The sequence below is a fragment of the Babylonia areolata genome, chromosome 28, assembly GCF_041734735.1.
Source record: "Babylonia areolata isolate BAREFJ2019XMU chromosome 28, ASM4173473v1, whole genome shotgun sequence".
Taxonomy (NCBI): Eukaryota; Metazoa; Mollusca; class Gastropoda; order Neogastropoda; family Buccinidae; genus Babylonia; species Babylonia areolata.
Window position 1 is genome coordinate 1,094,814 of NC_134903.1, and position 5,514 is coordinate 1,100,327.

Below are 5,514 nucleotides of genomic sequence, written 5' to 3' on the forward strand. Positions count from 1 at the left end.
GCACAGGTTGTGCTGTACTGTATATGTAGCGATGCGCTCAAGGACACAGGTTGTGCTGTACTGTATATGTAGCGATGCGCTCAAGGACACAGGTTGTGCTGTACTGTGTATGTAGCGATGCGCTCAAGGACACAGGTTGTGCTGTACTGTATATGTAGCGATGCGCTCAAGGACACAGGTTGTGCTGTACTGTATATGTAGCGATGCGCTCAAGGACACAGGTTGTGCTGTACTGTATATGTAGCGATGCGCTCAAGGACACAGGTTGTGCTGTACTGTATATGTAGAGATGCGCTCAAGGACACAGGTTGTGCTGTACTGTATATGTAGAGATGCGCTCAAGGACACAGGTTGTGCTGTACTGTATATGTAGCGATGCGCTCAAGGACACAGGTTGTGCTGTACTGTATATGTAGCGATGCGCTCAAGGACACAGGTTGTGCTGTACTGTATATGTAGCGATGCGCTCAAGGACACAGGTTGTGCTGTACTGTATATGTAGCGATGCGCTCAAGGACACAGGTTGTGCTGTACTGTATATGTAGCGATGCGCTCAAGGACACAGGTTGTGCTGTACTGTATATGTAGCGATGCGCTCAAGGACACAGGTGTGCTGTACTGTATATGTAGCGATGCGCTCAAGGACACAGGTTGTGCTGTACTGTATATGTAGCGATGCGCTCAAGGACACAGGTTGTGCTGTACTGTATATGTAGCGATGCGCTCAAGGACACAGGTTGTGCTGTACTGTATATGTAGCGATGCGCTCAAGGACACAGGTTGTGCTGTACTGTATATGTAGCGATGCGCTCAAGGACACAGGTTGTGCTGTACTGTGTATGTAGCGACGCGCTCAAGGACACAGGTTGTGCTGTACTGTATATGTAGCGATGCGCTCAAGGACACAGGTTGTGCTGTACTGTATATGTAGCGACGCGCTCAAGGACACAGGTTGTGCTGTACTGTATATGTAGCGATGCGCTCAAGGACACAGGTTGTGCTGTACTGTATATGTAGCGACGCGCTCAAGGACACAGGTTGTGCTGTACTGTATATGTAGCGACGCGCTCTCCGCGGAGAGACCAGTTCCAATTTCACACACATATACCTGTTGTGACACAAGTAATACAATACAACGCAATACAATAATACAATAACTAAAATAATAATATTTTTCATTTCCCGGATACAAATCTCCACAATGTGTGTGTGTGTGTGTGTGTGTGTGTGTGTGTGTGTGTGTGTGTGTGTGTGTTTTAGAAAGAGATGTGTATGGAGAGAGAGAGAGAGAGAGAGAGAGAGAGAGAGAGAGAGAGAGAGAGAGAGAGAGAGAGAGAGAGCGTGTGTGACATAAGTGTGCGTGTGTGTGTGAAGAGAGAAACATACTGAATAGTTCACAGAGAGAGAGAGAGAGAGAGAGAGAGAGAGAGAGAGAGAGAGAGAGAGAGAGAGAGAGAGAGAGATAAAATGGTGTGGCCATACTCTCGACCAGTACGCAATGCAATGGTGCATGTCAGTTTCCCGCACAGAAAAAAATCATCTCCTTTGATAAATCACTGCCCCACTCCATACTTCCTGATTTACTGCTCTTATCATCTTTACCAATACGCATATTTCCTACCATTTCCCAACATACACACACACGCACCCACGGCACGCACGTACAAACACACACACACTGACACACACACACTCGGCACACACACACACACACACACACACACACACACACACACACACACACACACACACCGTTGTTCAAAATTGAAATATAAAAGTCATTTAAGTTACTTTCAGATGAACCGAAATCATAGCAAACAAAATGAAATCAAAATATTCCACCACTATACGTTATCAAAACACTGACCAGCACAAGTCATCTATGACAATAATGATTATTATTCTTCCTTTTAATTGCACTCATTAACAGAACATGATAAGAATCCCACCAGACTGTGACGACTAGCCATGTCAGTGTTAAAAGTCCAATCAAGTACCAACACGAGGGTGGGTGGGGAGGAGGGTTGGGGGGAGGTGGGAGGGGGTTGTATACAAAACCCCATGCACATGATGAACACAGAATTTGCATTTCGCTGGATGTCTACAAGGAACCACGCGTCTTTATTCTCCCAATGATTCCAATCATATCAATGTTACACATCAGGCTGTTGCTACAACCCAGTGGTCATTGTGTCGGACCTTCAATCTGGGGGTCCTGGGTTAGGAAGCCGGTAGCGGCGCCTGCATGGTGGGTTAAGGGTGCAGTACAGTGGAGATTTTTCCCAATCTCTCAGGTCAATAGATGTGTTTAGTGCCTGAGCCTTCTTTCGTATGTATGTACCAAGCACACACACACCCCGAAAACGGAGTATGGCTACCCTCGTGACGGGGTAGAAACGGTTAAAAAACAAACCAACCAACAAACAAGGAGTACATAGGAGTGAAGATGGGAGCTGCAGAACGCAGAAAAAGGAGGATGTTCAGAAAGGCGGGCTGCTGGTCCGGCAAACTTTCAAGACATCGGTCCTCAGTTTGATCCGACTTGTGGGACGTAACCGCTGTTTGAATTAACCTGGTTGACCACACAGCTCCGCAAACTGCCTCTTGTAGCCGTTCCTGATGTTCAGGTTGCCCCAGCCGTAGATAATGGGGTTGCTCGAGCTGATGAAGTACGTCAGCATTTCCGCGACCGTCTTCAGAGTAGGAGGCAGCTGCACCGACATCACCTGCTCCAGAATCAAGAGGGTCATCCCGGGGAAGTAGCCGAAGAAAAACAGCCCCATCACCATGAAGACGGTCATGGTGATGTGGATGTCGTCCCCTTTGGGCCTGGACGACAAACTGTACCTTCTCTGCATGTCGGTGGGCTCCATGTACGTGTGCTTCAAACGCCTCAGGCCGACGAAAAAAGATTTGGCGCTCCTGAACGAGCCCACACTGGACGCGGTATTCGTCGTCTGGAAATCTAGCCCGTCCACGCCGGTGCTGTTGTTGATACCCGCGGTTCCCGTGCCGCCTGGCTGCTGCTGCTGCTGCTGCTGCTGAGGGCTGCTGTGGATGTTTCTGCTATTCTGCTGTACCAACGGTGATGGCGGTGGCAGGGAAAGAAAATCCAGCGGGAAAGTGTTGTTTCCTGACGCGGGGGGGTGTCGGTCCACTTCAGTGCTCATCGTCGGTGTGGTGTTGTCGTCGCCAGGTGACAGAGGGCCGTCTGTGTCCAGGCACCAGCTCTCGTCCACCGGTGACGACCTCGCATCCAGCGCGCAGAGCTGCGACGACGACGACCAAACGGAGGTGGGCACCACACCTTCCAAAATGGCACTGTCAAGGTTGCTCATGGGAACCACGGCACATCGCAAGGAGAGCATGTCGCTCCCAGGATCCACGACGCTTTCTGAGGAGGGCGGGTTACTGTTACTCACGGGAACCGCCCCAGCACCATCCTTGGTCTGACTGTTGATGTTGCTCCCTTGGTCCACGGCGTCTTCAACGACCAGACCTCGCAAGATCTGGACATAAGCATCCTGGCAGATTTCCTCCACCGCGGAGGAAACCCTTGGAGTTGGAGGTCGTCGCTTCACCCAGCCGGGCGGCGTCTCAACGCCTTCCACCCTGCTGGGTGCTGGCGAATCGAAAGTGGTGGCACCCCGTTCAGAAGACTGCTGTTGAGCGTATAGCTTCCCTCTCACGGTGTGTTGCTGCAGCAGAACCTTTTTGCCTGAAAAGCACGTGCGGTAGATGGAGATGTTGCAGAAGACAACGAGGAAGGCGACAGCCAGGAGGTAGACAGCGATCAGACCGACTTCGTGAAGGTCCATGTTCAGTGCCCACGAGCAGGAGTACAGCCCGGACACGTAACTGATCTCCTTCCGGTTCAGCACCAGAGATATGCCCGCCATCAACGGTATTATCCATGTTCCTGAAACAGTGTTCCATCGTTTTCGTGAGGTGGTTTTTTTTGTTTTGTGTGCGTGCGTGTGTGTGTGTGTGTGTGTGTGTGTGTGTGTGTGTGTGTGTGCGTGTCGGTGTTTTTCTGGGTCGTTTTTTTGTGTGTGTTTTTTGGGGTGGATTTGTTAGGTGTTTTTTGTAAAAAGTTGCTTTGTTACGTGGTTCTTGTTTTGTTTTTGTTGTTGCTTTTTTTGTAAAGCGGTTTTGCTCTCTCTGTGTGTGTGTGTGTGTGTGTGTGTGTGTGTGATGCTTTTGTAAGGTGGTGGTGTTAAATGGTTCTCTCGTGAGGTACTTTTGCTAGGTGTATCTATAAGGTGGTGTTGTTGAGGTAGTGTTCTGTAAGGAGGTATTGTTGAGGCAGTGTTCTGTAAGGTGTTGTTGTTGAGGTAGTGTTCTGTAAGGTATTGTTCTTGAGGCAGTGTTCTATAAGGTGTTGTTGTTGAGGTAGTGTTTTGTACGGTGGTTTTGTTGTGGTAGTGTTTTGTAAGGTGGTGGTGTTAAGTGGTTCTTTCGTAAGGTTCTTTTGCTAGGTGTGTCTATAATGTGATGTTGTTGAGGCAGTGTTCTGTAAGGTGGTGGTGTTAAGTGGTTCTTTCGTAAGATCCTTTTGCAAGGTGTGTCTATAATGTGATGTTGTTGAGGTAGTGTTCTGTAAGGTGGTGGTGTTAAGTGGTTCTTTCGTAAGGTTCTTTTGCTAGGTGTGTCTATAATGTGATGTTGTTGAGGTAGTGTTTTGTAAGGTGGTGGTGTTAAGTGGTTCTTTCGTAAGGTTCTTTTGCTAGGTGTGTCTATAATGTGATGTTGTTGAGGCAGTGTTCTGTAAGGTGGTGGTGTTAAGTGGTTCTTTCATAAGGTTCTTTTGCTAGGTGTGTCTATAATGTGATGTTGTTGAGGCAGTGTTCTGTAAGGTGGTGGTGTTAAGTGGTTCTTTCATAAGGTTCTTTTGCTAGGTGTGTCTATAATGTGATGTTGTTGAGGTAGTGTTCTGTAAGGTGGTGGTGTTAAGTGGTTCTTTCGTAAGGTTCTTTTGCTAGGTGTGTCTATAATGTGATGTTGTTGAGGCAGTGTTCTGTAAGGTGGTGGTGTTAAGTGGTTCTTTCGTAAGGTTCTTTTGCTAGGTGTGTCTATAATGTGATGTTGTTGAGGTAGTGTTTTGTAAGGTGGTGTTGTTGAGGCAGTGTTCTGTATGGTCTTGGTATTAAGTGGTTCTTTCGTAAGGTCCTTTTGCTAGGTGTATTTGTAAGGTGGTTTTGTTGAGGTGGTGTTTTGTAAGGTGGTGATGTTGAGTGGGTTAAAAAAAAAATGAAGGCGGACAATGCAGCAGTTCATACTGCACAAGTGGCAGTGGCTGAGCGCTGCTAACTGTGGGTTTCAACTTTTGTGTCATCTCCCCCTTCCCCACCAGACTGGGCTCCATCTTACTTCTTCCTCTTCCCCAAACTGAAATTCACACCGTTAAGGCTTTCTTTTTTTCTTTTTCTTTTTTTTTAAAGGCGCAAGATGCAACCTTGTTCCACGCGGTAGGGATGCTTAAACACCACTGGGCAAAGTGCACTACAGTCAGAG